This window comes from Gorilla gorilla, chromosome 9 (genome assembly GCF_029281585.2).
Source record: "Gorilla gorilla gorilla isolate KB3781 chromosome 9, NHGRI_mGorGor1-v2.1_pri, whole genome shotgun sequence".
Classification (NCBI taxonomy): domain Eukaryota; kingdom Metazoa; phylum Chordata; class Mammalia; order Primates; family Hominidae; genus Gorilla; species Gorilla gorilla.
The window spans coordinates 95,565,920-95,588,836 of NC_073233.2; positions in this window are offsets into that span (position 1 = coordinate 95,565,920).

Consider the following 22,917-nt stretch of genomic DNA (forward strand, 5'->3'; position numbering starts at 1 on the left):
ATGTGCAATTAAAAAAGCAAATGCAAAATGACATATACAATATGAGGCTATTTCTATAAAGTTTGAAAGTGTGGAAACAGGGCAACACTGTTTATAGAGGTAAACCTAGAAAGTCAGGGTCTAAAAGCATGCAAGTGCTTGAAACACAGCAACTTCTTTATTTTAATTTTTTTTCTTTTTGAGACGGAATCTTGCTCTGTCGCGCAGGCTGGAGTGCAGTGGTGCGATCTCGGCTCACTGCAAGCTCCGCCTCCCGAGTTCACGCCATTCTCCTGCCTCAGCCTCCCGAGTAGCTGGGACTACAGGCGCCCGCCACCACACCCAGCTAATTTTTTGCATTTTTAGTAGAGACGGGGTTTCACCGTTTTAGCCAGGATGGTCTCTATCTCCTGACCTCATGATCCGCCCGCCTCGGGAAACAGAGCAAATTCTCCAGGGACAGAGTAGGAATGAGATCAGGAAGGAATACCAAAAAAACTATTCTTTAAAAAAGTCTACTGCTGGTATGTGAATTTGATATATGGATTTTCTATACGTTTATGTATAGTTTAAGTAATTTGCATACAAAGTTAGAAAGTAAATAATATCAAATGATTATTAAAAATAAGTGGTATTTTGTTTCTCAGTTTCACACATCTTTGTTTCTATTCCCTAGAGGCAACTGTGCTGAAATTCTTTTGGTATTTGTGTCCATATTTTTAGATAACATGCTTTTACTACATTTTTTTTAAAAATAAATTTAGACATTGTCTATTGTCATCCTAACTTTAGCCTCCAAGAGCAGCCTCCCACCCCATGTCTGCTCTCCCCACCCTTTTAAAATAGATCTCGCAATTTGGGATTAAATAAATATTGTGTTTGCTTTATTATGACCATATAAATATGTTTTATGGCTGAGTCCAGTACTATTTCTTGTGGAATACTATCTTTTTTATTTCCCTATTGTTTATTTTCTCTGTAGTTACTCATTGCATTACGTTTTCATTTACTGATTTTCTATATACCTATTGGTAATTTTCTCAGGTTTATAGAATGCCTGTTCAGCATTTTTTTTTAAATGCTCTGACAGACAAAATAATCAGTTTCTTTATTTCCCTGGAGACCCCCTCCTGCAAATCTATATCTTCCTGCTCCCATACAACTTACTGCCTCTTTAAGTCTGGTTTGTACTTCTTTTACGGGGGCCTTCCTCTCCCCAAAGTTTGTGTTAGAACTTTTGTTTCCTGGATTCTCTGCCTTCCTTCTTCTATAATTATAGTCCTGATTTGGTAGAACAAATCTTTAATAGCTTCCTGAGAAAAGACACTTTGGAAGTAAAATTGCTGAGATCTTAGTCATTTGATTGATAGGTTGGCTGGATAGAGAATTCTAGTGGGAAATCATTTCCCTTTGAGTTTTTGAACTCATAGCTCAATGATATTAAAGTTGCCATGTTTATTGCTGAAATATCTGTTGCAATTTTGATTTCTGATTTGTATCAGTATGAATTGTTTTTCTCTTCTGAAAGTTTTTAGGATCTGTTCCTTAGCCTTGGAGCTCTGAACTTTCTTAGTGATGTGAGTTAATGGGAACACTTTTCCTTTATGTGTTGGGTGCTTTGGAACTCCTTCTATTGTAGACAAGGAAAACTTTCTTGTATTAATTTTTTTTGATAAGTTTTTTTTCTTCATTTTTCTTGCCTTACCTTCTGGAACTCCTGTTGTTTGGATATTGGACAGCCTGGATAAATGCTCTGAATTTCTTTTTATTTCTATTGTATATTACTTTTAATTTTTTATATATTTAGTTTTTTATAAATTATTTTATATATATATTTTTTCTATTGTATATTACTTTTACTTTTTTCTATTGTATATTACCTTTACTTGTTTCTTCCAGGAGATTGTCTCAGTTTTAATCTTCCAATACTTTTGTTGAATTGTTATTTCTGATATTATTATTATCATTTTAGTTCCATGAGGTGTCTTTTGTTCTCTGACAATTGTGGTATCTTTTACTTGAGGTAAAAGATGTAGTGTCTTATATCTCTGAGGAAAGCAATTTTTTCTGTTCTTCCCATATTATTTTCTTTTCCTATGACTTCACTATATTTTTCTTTTTTCCATTTAATTTTCATTTTAATGACTGCTGGTATCATTGTTAATGTTTCTATTTTAGTGTGAGGGGTTCAAAGGCTAACAGTTCTCTGATAGAAGACTTGTTAACCAGCAGGCTTCACAAATGCAATGGTTGGATAGCAAGGCAGCCAGCTCAGTTGGAGGTCCCCAAATATAACTCTCTAGAGATCTTTTCCTTGGGATTGCACAGTTTCTGCACTCTCTTGCTTAGATGATATAGTCTGGTTTCACACACCTGGGACGAGGACATTGGAGGGAGCCATGTGTAGACTCTCATTTAATCCTCTGTTTCAGTCAATTGCTTCTTGCTTATGCCTGCAAGTCGAGTCACTGCGGTCCGGTTTCTCTGGACCCTAAGACCTGTTCCCCTTCTTGGTCTGGGATACTTATGTGCCTAGCTGAGTAAAGGTAGGAAGGGGTCCTATGTGTCTTGTTTTTAGGTTTATGCCCTACCATAGGCCTTTGTTGGGATTTCTGGAGGGAAGGAGAGATCAATTCACATGTTGAATAGTAGATGTGAGTAGGGGTAGAGCAAGTTACCTAACCTCTCTTTTCCTCACTTTCCTCATCTGCAGGATAGGAGTAATAATGGTACCTGCCTCATAGAGTTATTGTGAGCATTAAATGAGTTATTACGTGTAAAGTGCTTATAACAGTGTTAGACTATGGGGAGTTATCAGTAAGTGTTCCCCATTGTTATTTATTAATATTACTGTTCGGAATGCCAACAACTTTCTATTTGGCTTTTTGTACCTCTTTTGATTAAAAAATACAAAACAAAACAATACACTTTGGATCAGAGCACTGAGCAAGAAACTGGAACCATGTAAGACACAGAGTAGGTTCTCAATAAATGTTTCCTAATTTTTAACGTGTCCTTATTTTCTTTCCCCAAGTAGATTCCAAGCACCTCTGTATACCCTGAGGTTCTGATTTAGTGCTTATATGTACTAGCTATTCTCACAAGTATATGGATTGAACCAAACTGAATTTGTAGTGGGACTTCTTTTGGAAAACAAAGATACACTACAAATCTTGATTTAAATGTCAATAAATTCAGTTAAAATACGTAATTATTGACCAAAATTTTAGCAGTGGTTCTTCAAGATAAAAATATTTTGAAGGATCTTTTCTTTTTATTACTTTTTTCCCCTTCTGTGAATGCCATAAAAGAGTTCAGTGAGCAAATATTGCATTGTGTATGCTATGGTTCTTCAGGTTTCATGCATTTCTTGGGATTAATTTGTTTTAGTGGTGCCTGCTCATCAGGATGCTGAATTTTCATTCTTATATTTAACCTCCCTAGCAAATTTGAGTCTGTGACAATGTCAGAATGTTTAAGTTTTCCCGATTTGAGATATTAAGTGAGAATTCATTCTTCACTTATTCTTAGGAAATGGATACTGTTTTCAATCCTGGCTCAGTACCTAGAAAGATGGTTATTTTGTTTTGAGTGTTTTGCAGACTAAGCCATGTAGGTATGTACGCAGAACTCAGCACTGGTAGGTTGGTTGATGCAGCCCAGGGGCAAGGTAGATCCTACTTTGAAGACTCCTACCGGGAACCCTGTGACATAAGATTAGACAGCTCAAGGATATGGGCTCTGTAGTCTCAAGAACCCACAGAGGAATGGAATCTGAGACTGTGTGCCAGTGCACGTGGGGGTCCCCCTAGGGGAATCAGGGGAAGATCCTGGACTGAACACCATGCACGATTTGCCTTTTGCTTCCTCGTTCCAATGTATGTAAAACATAAATCAAGAAATATAATTATATTTCTATAGTCAATTTCAAAACATTTGGACAAACTTGCACAGATAACCTTTCTCCTCTCAGCCCCCTGTTATCCTGTGGAACTGTATTTGGAGGTTATTTTAAATTACTTTAGGACATAATGTTCTTGTCTTGACATTCATAACATTTCACGTCAGGTAAGGTTCAGGGCAGCTCAACTGATACTGCGAGGGCTCATATTTGGAGAGAATTAAAGATTCTAGAGGCTAAATTTATTTAAATATCTCAATCCAGTCCTTATCCCACCATCACTTGAAAGTTTTACCAAGCTATGTGTTCTCTACTTTGTGGATGCTCTGTTTCTGTGCTTAAATCTGCCTGAGAACACTGTCTGCATGAAATGAGAAACCAAGCCATCCTAGATAATTTTGGAACATATCTTTACATGAATCCCCCTTTCTTCTACTCTAAGAGTACCTTTTGGCATGGAGCAAATAAATCTCGAAATTATTTAAAACATTGATCATTAGACTCTTTGGTCTAGGCAAGCCCATTCTTAGTTTAATAAAATAACTTAGGCTGATTTTACGTTAGAGGAGCTTAATTTTTCTCACAAGTCCATAACACTTACCCACCCTGAATCGTAAACACTAGAAACTTCTTTCTTTGGCTTTGAGTTTCTGGAACCAATCTTGACTTTAGGACATGGTACCTGCTTTGTAGAGAGCTGGCAAAGAGTTAATGTGCTTGTAATTTTCTGGGCCTTTCCCTGGTGACTTGGCTGGCAACTTTAAGAAAGTAAACTAAAAACCTGAACAACGAAGCTAAATGGACGAACTCACAAAGTTATAAATGTTTATAGGTGTTGGCAGTTATGCAAATGTTTGACACATACTTTTTCTACAATAGACATAAACAATAAGTCATGCCACTTCTAAAAAGCCATGCCTCCATATGACACTAACAATGGGGTGGAGATGGCACGCAAGAAGACACTTCTATCCATCATGAAGGCAACTGACTATAAGTGGCAGAGCTCATATGCCCAAAGGAAAGGCTGGCCTACTTTATTTTTGCTGAGAGTAAAAGATTATTACCTTTTGCAGATGCAAGTTTGAAGGGAGTAATAGACCTAGTTATGGAGGCAGAGGCAACATTTCCCAACCTTAGTAAAGGACAAAGCCAAATGTACCCTCATTTATTTTCTGACTTTGCTTTCTCCAAAGATTAGATGTCCTTAAAATTACAAATTAACTTAATAGTCTTAAACGAAGGTAAGAATTACTGGCATGCGAGACTTACATATATTTTCTTATCATCTAAAGGAGTTGAGCACTCCATGTTAAGTACAAACTACTGAATCCAAACAATATAATGTCTAAGGGGGAATATCCACTGCATTTCAGATTAAAATTGAGGTCTGTGCAACCAATTTATAGGCCTGCAATATTTTAGAGTCCCTTTCAATGCTAAGTAATTCCCCACTCTCTAGAATGTCTGAACTTTCTTCTTATTTACCATGTTTTCAGTAAGAAGTACTTTATTCTTCATGCTCCAAAAAATCATTGATGGTTATGGAAAAAAAAAGACAATCTTTGGATTTCTATTGATGAGAAGTTTAATCTATAACTCAACCAAAGGCAAGCCACATTGTTCTTCCTCTGAAAAGGTTTTTTAATGCCAATGTCCAAAGATTACTCAGTGATTCCGTGGGCACTCCAAGCACTAGAAGCATATGTACATCCGCTCAATATCCCTAATCAATGTGACACTTGAATTAAGCTAATTTATTCAGTGCAAACTTGACCTTGAATTGTAGAGTACTGTTTTAAAGTTGTATTAAGGAACTTTACCTACTAGGAAGAATTCTAATTAGTGTATGATGAGAAAAGGCACTTAATTTGGCTCATCGACTTGTCATTGTTCAGAAAATGATGACATTGTTTGGAAGTCACATAGAGGGTTTCACACTAAATACTCATTTGGATAAATGGATAACCAGGTATACTTTGCAGTGGGAGTATTGAGGGCTGGAATTCCTAGTTGTCTTGCTCATCCATGAATGAAATTAAACAATGCTGAAGATTTAAATGCACTCTATACTTGAAAGCACATCTTTGATAGAAGTCCAAATTATTTCCATTTTTTTTCTCTGTCATCTGGACATTTGCATGCAATAATCAGCTATTTAAAAAGAAGTCCAATAGTCTCACTGTTAATTTTCATCCATCCATCTATACATTCAAAAACATTTATTTAGAATCTACCAACGGCTTGGTGGGGTTTGGTGTTTGAAACACAGAAGTTAATAGGGCATACTTCTGTTTTCTAGAGGCTTTTAGACTGACATATAAACAGGAAATTAAAATGTAGTGTTGCAACTGGGATGACAGGTAAGCCAGAGTTCTGTGGTCATCTCAGTGCATCCCAAATGAGGTAAAGTAGTGTACCCAAGGTTATTACAAATATCTTATTTATTGCATTTTTTATAATTGTAAAGCTATGCTTATTATAGAATATAATGTAAATATAAGAACACATTGGCACTATTGTAACTATAGATAGCTTACATAAATTCAACTGTCTATTTTTAACATTCCTATTAATAGTCACAGATATTTTCTTTGACTTCTAATCTAAGGAGAGAGAAGAAAGACCCTCTTCAAAGAGTCCCATTTGCAACACTCATGACTCTTCTTCAGAGTTCTTGTTACTAAGACAATTCCACGTTAGTCTGTGAGATTATTTGATTAATGTTTGTCCCCACACTATGTTATAAACTCTTATCAGGTCAGAGACCTAGTGTCTTTCTAATTCATTTTTGCATCCAGAGCACCTTGCAGAGTGCTCTTCTCACAGCAGATACTTAATACATTTTTGTTGGATGGATGGATGGATGGGTAAATGAAAGGATGAATACAGAAAAACTGGAATGCTAGGAGGTAGAACTCTCTTGCAGAAGTGATGTGGCCTGGATAGGGAATGACACTGGGGCTACAGAAATAAGAGATAGGAAAGTAAAGCAGGACTTGCTTTTGATGAAGTTTCTGAAGTGAGGGAGAAAAAGGCGACAAGGATGACACCGAGATATATGGTCTCAAGAATGGTAATGCCCTTCCTTGAGACGGACTGATAAATTGTATCCTAGTACAATAAAAGGACTTACAGAGGTAAAGAGCAATGGTCAGTAACTGGCAAGAAATGAAAGAGAATGAGAAAGGCTCTAAAACATGGGGATTAGATGTGTTCCGAAGAGCCTTCAGGAGAATTACTAAGAAACTGCACCTTGATTTAGTGAGGCATTTAGCAAATCCATTTGTATTAGTTTCCTATGATTGTTATAACAAGTTTCCAGAAATTTAGCGGCTTAAAACAACAACTGTTTCCAATGTTCTAGAGGCTAGAAGTCTGAAATCAAGGTGTTGGCAGGACCACACTCACTCTGATGGCTCTAAGAAAGAATACTTCCTTACCTCTTCCCGCTCCTGGTGCCTCCTGGTATTCCTTGACCATGGCAGAATAATTCCAGTCTTTGCTTCCATCTTTATATACAGATAATCTTTGACTTAAAATGAAACTACTTTAAAATAATCTCATTACAAATGGAAAATATTGTCAGTTAAAATGCATTTTATACATTTAACCTACTGAATATCATAGCTTAGTCTTGCCTACCTTAAATGTGCTCAGAGTACTTACGGGGGCCTACAGTTGGGCAAAATAATCTATCAAAAACATGTATTATAGTAAAGTATTGAATGTTTCATGTAATTTGTTGAATACCATTCTGAAAGTGAAAAACAGAGTGGTTGTATGGGTACACAAAGTACAATTTCTACTGAATGTGTATTGCTTTTCCATCCCTGTAAAGTTGAAAACTTGTTAAGTTGAACCATTTTGAGTTGGAGACCATCTGTAAAGTCTCCTTTTATTGCGGTGTCATCTTCTTATAAGGACACCAGTCATTGGATTTTGTGCCGATCCTAATTCAGTATGACTTTATTTTAACATAATTACATCTGCAAAGACCCTATTTCCAAATAAGGTCACATTCAGAGGTTTTGGGTGGAAATGAATTTTTTTGGGGGGGACCTTGTTGAACTCACTATACTATTTACCATATTCTTGTGAACAAGATGGAAAAGTATGAGCTGAATGAAAAGCTTTACCAAAAGTTTTGACTGATGCATGCGTGTCAGGTGTTTTGTAATGAAATTTTGAAGAGCTTTTGGACCACTATTGTACATATTTCATCTTTGACTTGGATGTGGAGAAATAATTCATATGGCAGAAAGTAAGGAAACCCCTTTAGAGTCCTGACTCAGCCAGTTACTGGCTATGTGGCTTGAGCAAGACACACATCCATGTTTCAGACTAGGCAATTCTAAATCTCTGGGTTCAAATACCAAGTGATTCTGACTTAAATGTAAGATACTTCCTTTTAACTACATAGTTGAATTAATAAACAGAGTAAGTTGTGAGGGGCCAAAAATGAAGAAGGAAGTTCATAGAGGTTTAACATGTGAACCTAGGAGTCCAAGATATGTCTGACTGGGGATTGAGTGAAACAGGTATCAGTCTTGGTAACTGGAGGGCTTGGAGACAAGATGAGGTACTGTGAGGCAGAGCATGGGAACTGAGTCCTTTCCCTAGCCACACACATCTCAGGCCGTCAGAGCTATTACACCTTAAGTAAAAAGATGGATCAAAAAAATCTCCCAACAAGGAAGCTGGTCTCATACCCTTAGGGAGTCCACTCCCCTGTACATATCAATCAGCCCCCACACAGCAGAGTGCAGCATGAAGGATTCAGCATGGCTCAGTGCTGGACTAGAAGTGTGACTTCTCTCACCTAAGTCTCTGGTGAGAAAGAAACCTTCCTCTGAATTCACAATAATGACGCTTAATCTTTTACAGATTTGGAATCATCTGAGAGACTGACACAAAAATGGTGAGTGATTTCTCTGAGCTACCTAGAAGAAGCAATGTAAAAACCATTCTGGAGTGACACTATTTCAACACAGGCTGTAAAAAAGACCCTGATATAAAGTCTTAGTGAAAATAAACTCATAATAAAAAATGTAAAGCTCCCCCCCAGAACAATCTACTATGAACAGGAATTAATAGGCAAACATACACATACAAATGGCAGTATTGGATTCCTAAACCCTTTAGATAATGACACAATGCAATGGAAGCTATAAAATATGTAGTTTATAAATAGTGTTTTTATTTAAAAACAATATCAGATTTACAGAAAAATTGTAACTATAGTACAGAGAGTTTATCTAAACCCACACTCAGTTTCTTCTATTATTAACAATTTGCTATAATTAATGAACCAATCTCTCTATATTATTACTATTAGCATTATTAAGTAAAGTTGATACTTTGTTCAGATTTTCTTAGTTTTTACCTAATGTCTTTTCGTGTTCGAGGATCCCACCCAAGATACCACATTACATTTGGTTGTCATATCTCCTTAACCTCCTCTTGGCTGTGACAGTTTCTCAGGCTTTCCTTGTTTTTGATGACCTTGACAGGTTTTTAGATATACCGGTCAGGTATTTTATAGAATGTCCCTAGGATTTGTCAGATGTTTGTCTCATGATTAGATTGGGCTCATGTTTTTGGGGAGAACACTACAGAGGTAAAGTACATTTTCATCACATCATACCAGCGGCACATATTATCGTCAACATCACTTATCAGTATTAATGTTGACATTAATCACTGGGCTGAAGTAATGTTTGTCAGATTTGTACAACCTTTTTTTTTTTTTTACCCTTTTCATACTGTACTCCCTGAAGCACATCTGTATGCACAGACTGACTTAAGGAGTGGGAAGGTATATTCCACTTCCCTAAGGACAGAGTATCTATAAAAACATGTTGAGTTCATCTGCATGGAAAAATATGCCTATTCTCCATTTATTTATTTAATCATTTATTCATATCAGCAACAATACATGGATATTTAATTTATATGATAGATTACGAACCAGTACTGCTTTATTAATTTTGTTGCTGAAATTGTTCTCGCTTAGGCAATCAAAAGCTTTTTCAGCTGGCTTCTGTGTCTCTTTCTCATGCCCTCATCATGTAGTTTTATTTGTTTTAATTTTTCTTAGCATATTTTTACTTTTTGGCATTGCAAGATGCTCCAGGCTTATCTTGTACATTTTCTGTTCTAGTTCTAAAATCACTTATTTCTCCAAGGGGCCATGGTTCTTTCTATTGCAAATGGCATTAGAAACCAAGATCTTGGCACTAGGTGTGCTCATTGCTACATGGTTATTATTGCTTCTTGTTCTTTCAGCTGACAGAGAAAAGAAATATGTGTATCCACACTTACCCATGTATATAAATATTAATATAGATACTTACATATGTAACATCTATATTTATATTAACCTAAGCATGAGTTTATACTAATGTCTACAACTCTAGTCCATTACCATATAGATCATTCTAGCCACCTCCTTTTGTTTGTAAGTAATTTCCATCTTCAACAATAAGAAACCTGGCTCCCACTATCCACCATCTTTAATCTTTCAATATATGGTGATATCAGAATTGTTAGCTATGGGAAACAACTTTATCAAATAAAGTACAGTGCTTACATAGGTTCTAGTAAAATACATATTGTTAAGTGATTGCACAAATAAATGGCATTAAATATAGTAAAAGAACCCATTGAGTGGGCTAAAATGCATATTAAACTCAGAGAATTGGAATTTAAAAAACTGATCTCAGCAAATTTCTCAGAACATGTCTATCAGGGAGAAAGAAATGGAAAATGAAAGAAGATACATGACATCAAGGATAGAATAAGAAGGCTCAATATTTGTTTAATAGGGATTTCAGAAATAGAATAAAGTGAGAATGGGAAAGAAGAAATATTTTAAATCATGGTAAAGACTTTGTCCAGAATTTATAAAATAGATGAATTCTCAGAAAATATAAGAAAAATTTCCAAGCAAAAGTCAGAGAAAGATATCCTCACCTTGATGTATATTGTCAAACTGACAAATACTGACAAATCCTAAATGCAATCAGAGAAAGATTGATTACCTAAGAAAGAATTAAAGTTTGTTTGTCAGCCAGCTTTTTCAACAGCAGTGTTAGAAATTAAGACTGCAAAAGATTTTCTGTGTGCTGAGATAAATAACCATCAGCCTAAAACTCTACACTTTAAGTGCAAGGTCAAAATAAACACATTTTCAGATAAACACAAACTGAATTAGTTTACCACTAATAGATACTCACTGGAAATGATTCTACAGAGTTTACTTCATGTGATAAATTTACAAAAATGCATACTTTTCCTCTTTCAGGAAGGAGAAAATTAAACCCAAAACGAAAAATTGTGAAGCAAAAATATTGACCAACATGGAAATTTATAAAATAAGCATTAACTGTTTAAACAACATTAATAATGAATAAAGTTTAGAATAAGTAAGTTATAAAACATTAAACTACTGGATAACAATAAGCTGTAAGGTGGAGGGTGATTGCGGTACAGCATTCTAAGAACCTTAAATTTAGGGGAAGTGAATTTGATTTTTTTAAAGTTGAGAATACATGTTAAACAGAAAAATTATCTAACTTTCAAACAATGAGAGGACAAAAGAGGAATAAAATACATGTTATCAATAAAACAGATGAATAAGAAATAATAAGTAAAAAGGCACAAAATAAAAACCTAGAATTAAATCCAAGTACACAATGATAATACTATGATTAATCATACTTAAAATACCAATTAAAAGACATGCAGACCTTTCAGCAGAATCCCTACAAGCCAGAAGAGATTGGGGGCCAATTTTCAACATTCTTAAAAGAATTTTTAACCTAGAATTTCACATCTGGCCAAACTAAGCTTCATAAGTGAAGAACAAATAAAATCTTTTTCAGATAAGCAAATGCTAAGAGAATTTGTCATCTCCAGGCCTTGCAAGAGCTCCTGAAGGAAGCACTAAATATGGAAAAGAAAAAACTTACCAGCCACTACAAAAAACACACTGAAATATATAGATCAGTGACACTATGAAGCAAATTCATAAACAAGTCTGCAAAATAACCAACTAGCATTACGATGTCAGGATCAAATTCACACATAACAATATTAACCTTAAACGTAAATGGGCTAAATGCCCCAATTAAAAGACACAGAGTGGCAAGCTAGATAAAGAGTCAAAATCCATTGGTGTACTGTATTCAAGAGACCTATCTCACATGCAAGGACACATGTAAGATCAAAATAAAAGGATGGAGGAAATTTTACCAAGCAAATTTAAAACAGAAAAAAGTAGGGGTTGTAATCCTAGTTTCTGACAAGACAGACTTTTGTTGGGAATAGGCCCCCAAAATCTGGCCGTAAACTGGTCCCCAAACTGGCCATAAACAAAATCTCTGCAGCACGGTGACATGTTCATGATGGCCATGACGCCCACACTGGAAGGTTGTGGGTTTGCCAGAATGAGGGCAAGGAACACCTGGCCCACCCAGGAAGGAAGACTGCTTAAAGGCGTTCTTAAACCACAAACAAAAGCATGCGCAATCTGTGCCTTAAGGACATGCTTCTGCTGTGGATAACTAGTCAAACCCATCCCTTTATTTCAGCCCATCCTTTTGTTTCCCGTAAGGAATACTTTTAGTTATACTTTTAGTTAATCTGTAATCTATAGAAACAATGCTTATCATTGGTTTGCTGTCAATAAATATGTGGGTAAATCTCTTTTTGAGGCTCTCAGCTCTGAAGGCTGTGAGACCCCTGATTTCCCACTCCACACCTATATATTTCTGTGTGTGTGTCTTTAATTCCTCTAGTGCCACCAGGTCAGGGTCTTCTTGACCGAGCTTGTCTTGGCGGACTTTAAATCAACAAAGATCAAAAAAGACAAAGAAAGGCATTACATATTGGTAAAAGGGTCTATTCAACAAGAAGAGCTAACTATCCTAAATATATATGCATCCAATACAGGAGCACCCAGATTCATAAAACAAATTCTTAATGACCTACAAAGAGGCTTATACTCCCACACAATAATAGTGAGAGATTTTAACACCCCACTGTCAATATTAGATCATTGAGACAGAAAATTAACAAAGATATACAGGACTTGAACTCAGCTCTGGACCAAGCTGATCCAACAGATACCTACAGATCTTTCCACCCCCAAACAACAGAATATACATTCTTCTCAGTGCCACATGGCACTTACTCTAAAACTGATTACATAATTGGAAGTAAATCAGTCCTCAGCAAATGCAAAAGAACTGAAATCATAACAGTTTCTCAGACCACAGCACAATCAAATTAGAACTCAAGAGTAAGAAACTCACTCAAAATTACACAAATACATAGAAATTGATGAAAGTGACCCTGGGTAAATCATGAAATTAAGAGAGAAATAAGAAGTTCCTTGAAACCAGTGAAAACAGACAGGGTACCGGAAACTCTGGGATGCAGCAAAAGTGGTGTTAAGAGGAAATTTGACAGCACTAAAATGCCCAAATTAAAAAGCTCGCAAGATCTCAAATTGACATCCCAGCATGACAACTAAAAGAACTAGAGAACCAAGAGCAAGCAAACCCCAAAGCTACAGAAGACAAGAAATAACCAAGATCAGAGCAGAACTGAAGGAGATAGAGACACAAAAAACCTTTCAAATAGCAATCCAAGAGCTGGTTTTTTGAAAAAATTAATAAAAAAGATGGACTGCTAGCTAGACTAATAAGAAAAGAGAGAAAATCAAATAGACAAAAATGGTCAAGGGGATATCACCACTGACTGCACAGAAATACAAACAACCATCAGAGAATACTTTAAACAGGACTATGCAAAAATAAACTAGAAAATCTAGAAGAAATGAATCCATTCCTGGACACATACATCCCCTCAAGACTGAACCAGGAAGAAGTTAAATCCCTGAATAGACCAATGACAGCTTCTGAAATGGAGACAGTAATAAATAGCCTACCAGCCAAAAAAAGCCCAGGACCAGATGGATTTACAACTGAATTCTACCAGAAATACAAAGAGGAGCTGATACCATTTCTTCTGAAACTATTTCAAACAATTGAAAAGGAGGGACCCCTCCCTAACTATGAGGACAGTATCATCTTGATACCAAAACCAGGCAGAGATAGAACAACAACAAAAAAGAAAACTTGAGGCCAATATTCCTGATGAACATCAATGCAAAAATTCTCACTGGCAAACCAAATCCAGCTGCACATCAAAAAGCTTATCCACCACTATCAAGTTGGCTTCATTCCCGGGATGCAAAGCTGGTTCAACATACGTAAATCAATAAACGTATTTCATCACCTAAACAGAACCAAAGACAAAAACCACATGATTATCTCAATAGATGCAGAAAAGGTCTTTGATAAAATTCAACATCACTTCATGTTAAAAACTCCCAACAAATTAGGTATTGAAGGAACATACCTCAAAATAATAAGAGACATCTATGACAAACCCACAGCCAATATCATACTGAATGGGCAAAAGCTAGAAGCAATCCCCTTGAAAACTGGCATAAGACAAGAATGCCCTCTCTCACCACTCCTATTCAACATAGTATTGGAAGTTCTGGCCAGGACAATCAGGCAAGAGGAAGAAATTAAAGGTATTCAAATAGGGAGGAAGTCAAATGTCTTTTTTCGCAGATGATATGATTCTATATCTAGAAAGCCCCAGCATCTCAGCCCAAAAGCTTCTTAAGCTTATAAACAACTTCAGCAGAGTCTCATGATACAAAATCAATGTGCAGAAGTCACAAGCACTCCTATACACTAACAGCAGGCAAGCAGAGAGCCAAATCATGAATGAATTCCCATTCACAATTGCTGCAAAGAGAATAAAAAGAGTTAACAGCTGGGATAACAGGGATGTGAGGGACCTCTTCAAGGAGAACTACAAAACTCTTCTTAAGGGAGCCAGGGAGGAAGGACACAAACAAATGAAAACTATTCTATGCTAATGGATAAGAAGAATCAATATCCATGAAAATGGCCATGCTGCCCAAAGTAATTTATAGATTCAATGCTATTCCCATTAAACTACCATTGACATTCATCACAGAATTAGAAAAAAACAATTTTAAAATTCATATGGAACCAAAAAAGAGCCTGTATAGCCAAGACAATCCTCAGCAAAAAGAACAAAGTTGGAGGTATCACCCTACCAGTATTCAAACTATACTGTAAGGCTACAATAACCAAAACAGTATGGGACTCACAGACCAATGGAACAGAATAGAGAACTCAGAAGTAAGATCGCACATCTACAACCATCTGATCTTTGACAAACCTGACCAAAAAAAGCAATGGGGGAAAGAATTCATTTTATTTTAATTTTAATTTTAATTTAATTTTATTTTATTTTGTTTTATTTTTGTGAGATAGTCTTGCTCTGTTGCCCAGGCTGGAATGCAGTGGCTCAATCCTGGCTCACTGCAACTTTTGCCTCCCAGGTTGAAGCAATTCTGCTGCCTGAGTCTCCCAAGTAGCTGGGATTACTGATGTCCGCCACCATCCCTGGCTATTTTTTGTATTTTTAGTAGAGACAAGGTTTCACCAGGTTGACTAAGCTGGTCTCAAACTCCTGACTTCAGGTGATCTGCCCACCTTGGCCTCCCAAAGTGCTGGAATTACAGGTGTGAACAACCATGTCTGACCAGGATTTAATAAATGGTGCTGGGAGAACTTGCTATTCATTTGCTGAAAATTGAAACTGCACCCCTTCCTCACACCTTACACAAAAATTAACTCAAGATGGATTAAAGACTTAAATGTAAAACCAAAAACTATAAAAACCCTAGAAGAAAATTTAGGTACACACAAAGATTTCATGATGACATCACTAAAAGCAATTGTGACAAAGGCAAAAATTGACAAACAGGATCTAATTAAAGAGCTTCTGCACAGCAAAAGAAACTAACATCAGAGTGAACAGGCAACCTACAGAGTAGGAGAAATATCTTTGCAATTTATCCATCTGACAAAGTTCTAATATCCGGAATATACAAGGAACACAAATTTACAAGAAAAAAAAAACCCCATTAAAAAGTGGGCAAAGGACATGAACAGACACTTCTCAAAAGAAGACATTCATGCGGCCAACAAACATATGAAAAAAAGCTCAACATCACTGATCGTTAGAGAAATGCAAATCAAAACCACAATGAGATACCATCTCATGCCAGCCAGAATGGCCATTATTAAAAAGTCAAGAAACAACAGATGATAGTGAGATTGCAGAGAAACAGGAGTGCTTTTACACTGTTGGTGAGAATGTAAATTAGTTTAACTGTTGTGGAAGATGGTATGGCGATTCCTCAAAGATCTAGAACCAGAAATAGCATTTGACCCAGCAATCCCATTACTGGTATATACCCAAAGGAATATAAATCGTTCTATTACAAAGATACGTGCATGTGTATGTTCATTGTAGCATAATTCACAACTTCAAGGACATAGAATCAACCCAAATGTCCATCAGTGGTAGACTGGATAAAGAAAATGTGGTATGTGGTACATATACACCATAGAATACTATGCAGCCATGAAAAAGAATGAGATAATGTCCTTTGCAGGGACATGGATGAAGCTGGAAGCCATTATCTTCAGAAAACTAATGCAAGAACTGAAAACCAAACACTGCATGTTCTCACTTATGAGTGAGAGCTGAACAATGAGATCACATGGACACAGGGAGGGGAAAAACACACACTGGGGCCTGTTTGGGGTAGGGTGTGGGGAGGGAGAGTATCAGGAAAAATAGCTAATGCATGCTGGGCTTAATACCTAGGTGATAGGTTGATAGGTACAGCAAACCACTATGGCACACATCTACCTATGTAACAAACCTGCACATCCTGCACATGTACCCTAAAACTAAAACTAAAGATTAAAAAATACATAAATTATCAAAGTGAAATTAAAATACTGCTACATGCAGATTATAAGAGATTCATGTAATTATAATGACACAGAAAAAAATTTTAAAGGATAGAAAATTATACTAGACAAATACTATCCCAAAGAAAGCGGATACAACTATATAAATATGACACAAAATAGTGTTTACAGGAAAAAGAGAATATTCAGGATAAGGAATGATAACATATCCCTTATCCTGTGCATAAGGAACACATCACTGGGAAGATAAAAACATTCCGATGTTATGTGTAGCTAATTAAAAACAGTTAAATTTAGTAAATACACTATAACATTCATAGATTTTACTCATAATTTTTAAAAACAGGTAACATTTATTGTGATTTTACTATAAGGTATACACGGTTTTAGTTGCTTAATATGCATCAACGTATTTAACTGTCATAACAACTTTATAGATAGATTTTATTATAATTGCCCCTTATATGTATCAACTACTTTAAATAACAACTTTATACAATATATTATTATTTGCTTCACTTTGCAGTTAAGGAAACTGAAGTATATAAGGGCTAAAAAGATTGCTCAAGGTCTCAGCTTGCATATGGTAGAACCAGGCTTGGAATGCAGCAAGTCTATACTGTAAACTACTATAGAATAATGCTTCTCAGTAAAAAAAGCAAACAAAAAATGATAAGGTTAAAGTTATATACATTTTGAGTAATATAGTCAATAGTTTGCTCTAATGAACATTTACTAACTTTGTACTCTAAAGAAAGAAATATTATTTCCAATTACACATGGTTCATTGATAAATATTGACTGTGTGTTAGGGCATGAAGTAAAACTTAATGAAAACCAGACATCAATATCTTATAAACCATGTTTTATGATTGCAGTATATTTAAGTTAGAAATCAATAATTAAAAGCTAACTACCCTCAATAAAATAGATTTTTCAAATACATGTTGCTAAATAATATGTTGATTAAATAATGATTATTAAATTTAAAAATATTTGGATTGTAATGAAAATAAAATACTATAAAAATGTATACAGATACATTATATTTACTATTATATTTACAATCTAATCCTCAAAACTAAGTGCCATGTATACATATCAGATTTTCTTTATCCACTCATTGGTTGATTTCATATCTTTGCAATTGTGAATTGTGCTGTGATAAACATGCACATGCAGGTATCTTTTTGATATAATAATTTTTTTCCTTTGGATAGATACCCAGTAGTGTGTTTCTGAATCAAATGATGAATCTATTTTTAATTCTTTGAGAAATTTCCATATTGTTTTCCATGAGATTGCACTAATTTACATGCCCTCCAGTAGTGTGTAAGTGTTCCCTTTTGACCATATCTGTGCCAGTATCTATTTGTTTCCTGACTTTTAAGTAATGACCATTCTGGCTGAGGTAAGGTGGTATCTCACTGTGGTTTTAATTTGCATTTCCCTGATGATCAGTGATGATGAGCATTTTTCATATGCTTTTTGGTCATTTGTGTATCTTCTTTTAAGAAATGTCTGTTCATGTCATTTGTCCACTTTTTAATGGGATTTGTTTTTCTTGCTCATTTGTTTGAGTTCCTTGTAGGTTCTGAACACTAGTCCTTTGTCAGAGGCATAGTTTGCAAGTATTTTTTTCCATTCTGTAGATTGTCTATTCATTGATTATTTGTTTTGCTGTGCAAAAGGTTTCTTTTTTTTAAATTAGGTCCCATTTACTTGCTTTTGTTACACTTGGTTTTGGGGTCTTAGTCATAAATTTATTCCTAGGCGAATGTCTAGAATAGTTTTTCCTAGGGTTTCTTCTGGAATTTTTATGGTTTCAGGTATTAGGCTAAATCTTTAATCCATCTTGAATTAATTTTGTATATGGTGAAACTTATGAATCTAGTTTCATTCTTCTACATACAGCTAGCCAGTTATCCCAGTACCATTTATTGAATAGGGAGTCCTTTCCTCATGCTTGTTTTTGTCAAGAATCAGATGCTTGACAAAAACATCTGTCAAAGATCAGATAACCTGTCAAAGATCAGATGGTTATAGGTGTGCAGCTTTATTTCTTGGTTCTCTATGCTGTTCTGTTGGTATATGGGCCTGTTTTGTACCAGTACCATGCTGTTTTGGTTACTGTAGCCTTATAGTATAGTTTGAAGTTGGAGAGTGTGATGGCTTTGACTTTGTTCTTTTTGCTTAGGGTTGCTCTGGCTATTAAGGCTCATTTTTGGTTCCATATGAATTTTAGAATAGTTTTTTCTAATTCTGTGAAGAATGACACTGGTAGCTTGATAGGAATAACATTGAATCTGTAAGTTGCTTTGCAGAGTATGCTTATTTTAATAATATTGATTCTTCCAATACATGAGCATGGAATATTTTTCCATTTATTTGTGTCATTTCTGATTTTTACAGCAATTTTTTGTAGTTCTCTTTATAGTGATCTTTCACTTACTTGGTTAGATGTAGTCCTACATATTTCATTTTTTGGTGTGTCTATTTTAAATGGGATTGTGTTCTTAATTTGACTTTCAGCTTGAACATTATTGGTGTATAGAAATGCTACTGATTTTCATACATTGATTTTGTATACTGAAACTTTACTAAAGTTGATAATAAGTTCTAGGAGCTTTTTGGCAGAGTCTTTAGGATTTTCTTTTTTTTTTTTTTTTTTTTTTTTTTTTTTTTTTTTTTTTTTTTTTTATTATACTTTAAGTTTTAGGGTACATGTGCACATTGTGCAGGTTAGTTACATATGTATACATGTGCCATGCTGGTGCTATATCTCCCAATGCTATCCCTCCCCCCTCCCCCCACCCCACAACAGTCCCCAGAGTGTGATATTCCCCTTCCTGTGTCCATGTGATCTCATTGTTCAATTCCCACCTATGAGTGAGAATATGCGGTGTTTGGTTTTTTGTTCTTGTGATAGTTTACTGAGAATGATGGTTTCCAATTTCATCCATGTCCCTACAAAGGACATGAACTCATCATTTTTTATGGCTGCATAGTATTCCATGGTGTATATGTGCCACATTTTCTTAATCCAGTCTATCATTGTTGGACATTTGGGTTGGTTCCAAGTCTTTGCTATTGTGAATAATGCCGCAATAAACATACGTGTGCATGTGTCTTTATAGCAGCATGATTTATAGTCCTTTGGGTATATACCCAGTAATGGGATGGCTGGGTCAAATGGTATTTCTAGTTCTAGATCCCTGAGGAATCGCCACACTGACTTCCACAATGGTTGAACTAGTTTACAGTCCCACCAACAGTGTAAAAGTGTTCCTATTTCTCCACATCCTCTCCAGCACCTGTTGTTTCCTGACTTTTTAATGATTGCCATTCTAACTGGTGTGAGATGATATCTCATAGTGGTTTTGATTTGCATTTCTCTGATGGCCAGTGATGATGAGCATTTTTTCATGTGTTTTTTGGCTGCATAAATGTCTTCTTTTGAGAAGTGTCTGTTCATGTCCTTCGCCCACTTTTTGATGGGGTTGTTTGTTTTTTTCTTGTAAATTTGTTTGAGTTCATTGTAGATTCTGGATATTAGCCCTTTGTCAGATGAGTAGGTTGCGAAAATTTTCTCCCATGTTGTAGGTTGCCTGTTCACTCTGATGGTAGTTTCTTTTGCTGTGCAGAAGCTCTTTAGTTTAATTAGATCCCATTTGTCAATTTTGGCTTTTGTTGCCATTGCTTTTGGTGTTTTGGACATGAAGTCCTTGCCCACGCCTATGTCCTGAATGGTAATGCCTAGGTTTTCTTCTAGGGTTTTTATGGTTTTAGGTCTAACGTTTAAATCTTTAATCCATCTTGAATTGATTTTTGTATAAGGTGTAAGGAAGGGATCCAGTTTCAGCTTTCTACATATGGCTAGCCAGTTTTCCCAGCACCATTTATTAAATAGGGAATCCTTTCCCCATTGTTTGTTTTTCTCAGGTTTGTCAAAGATCAGATAGTTGTAGGTATGCGGCGTTATTTCTGAGGGCTCTGTTCTGTTCCATTGATCTATATCTCTGTTTTGGTACCAGTACCATGCTGTTTTTGTTACTGTAGCCTTGTAGTATAGTTTGAAGTCAGGTAGTGTGATGCCTCCAGCTTTGTTCTTTTGGCTTAGGATTGACTTGGCAATGCGGGCTCTTTTTTGGTTCCATATGAACTTTAAAGTAGTTTTTTCCAATTCTGTTAAGAAAGTCATTGGTAGCTTGATGGGGATGGCATTGAATCTGTAAATTACCTTGGGCAGTATGGCCATTTTCACGATATTGATTCTTCCTACCCATGAGCATGGAATGTTCTTCCATTTGTTTGTATCCTCTTTTATTTCCTTGAGCAGTGGTTTGTAGTTCTCCTTGAAGAGGTCCTTCACATCCCTTGTAAGTTGGATTCCTAGGTATTTTATTCTCTTTGAAGCAATTGTGAATGGGAGTTCACTCATGATTTGGCTCTCTGTTTGTCTGTTGTTGGTGTATAAGAATGCTTGTGATTTTTGTACATTGATTTTGTATCCTGAGAGTTTGCTGAAGTTGCTTATCAGCTTAAGGAGATTTTGGGCTGAGACAATGGGGTTTTCTAGATAAACAATCATGTCGTCTGCAAACAGGGACAATTTGACTTCCTCTTTTCCTAATTGAATACCCTTTATTTCCTTCTCCTGCCTGATTGCCCTGGCCAGAACTTCCAACACTATGTTGAATAGGAGCGGTGAGAGAGGGCATCCCTGTCTTGTGCCAGTTTTCAAAGGGAATGCTTCCAGTTTTTGCCCATTCAGTATGATATTGGCTGTGGGTTTGTCATAGATAGCTCTTATTATTTTGAAATACGTCCCATCAATACCTAATTTATTGAGAGTTTTTAGCATGAAGGGTTGTTGAATTTTGTCAAAGGCTTTTTCTGCATCTATTGAGATAATCATGTGGTTTTTGTCTTTGGCTCTGTTTATATGCTGGATTACATTTATTGATTTGCGTATATTGAACCAGCCTTGCATCCCGGGGATGAAGCCCACTTGATCATGGTGGATAAGCTTTTTGATGTGCTGCTGGATTCGGTTTGCCAGTATTTTATTGAGGATTTTTGCATCAATGTTCATCAAGGATATTGGTCTAAAATTCTCTTTTTTGGTTGTGTCTCTGCCCGGCTTTGGTATCAGAATGATGCTGGCCTCATAAAATGAGTTAGGGAGGATTCCCTCTTTTTCTATTGATTGGAATAGTTTCAGAAGGAATGGTACCAGTTCCTCCTTGTACCTCTGGTAGAATTCGGCTGTGAATCCATCTGGTCCTGGACTCTTTTTGGTTGGTAAACTATTGATTATTGCCACAATTTCAGCTCCTGTTATTGGTCTATTCAGAGATTCAACTTCTTCCTGGTTTAGTCTTGGGAGAGTGTATGTGTCAAGGAATGTATCCATTTCTTCTAGATTTTCTAGTTTATTTGCGTAGAGGTGTTTGTAGTATTCTCTGATGGTAGTTTGTATTTCTGTGGGATCGGTGGTGATATCCCCATTATCATTTTTTATTGTGTCTATTTGATTCTTCTCTCTTTTTTTCTTTATTAGTCTTGCTAGCGGTCTATCAATTTTGTTGATCCTTTCAAAAAACCAGCTCCTGGATTCATTGATTTTTTGAAGGGTTTTTTGTGTCTCTATTTCCTTCAGTTCTGCTCTGATTTTAGTTATTTCTTGCCTTCTGCTAGCTTTTGAATGTGTTTGCTCTTGCTTTTCTAGTTCTTTTAATTGTGATGTTAGGGTGTCAATTTTGGATCTTTCCTGCTTTCTCTTGTGGGCATTTAGTGCTATAAATTTCCCTCTACACACTGCTTTGAATGCATCCCAGAGATTCTGGTATGTTGTGTCTTTGTTCTCGTTGGTTTCAAAGAACATCTTTATTTCTGCCTTCATTTCGTTATGTACCCAGTAGTCATTCAGGAGCAGGTTGTTCAGTTTCCATGTAGTTGAGCGGCTTTGAGTGAGATTTTTAATCCTGAGTTCTAGTTTGATTGCACTGTGGTCTGAGAGATAGTTTGTTATAATTTCTGTTCTTTTACATTTGCTGAGGAGAGCTTTACTTCCAACTATGTGGTCAATTTTGGAATAGGTGTGGTGTGGTGCTGAAAAAAATGTATATTCTG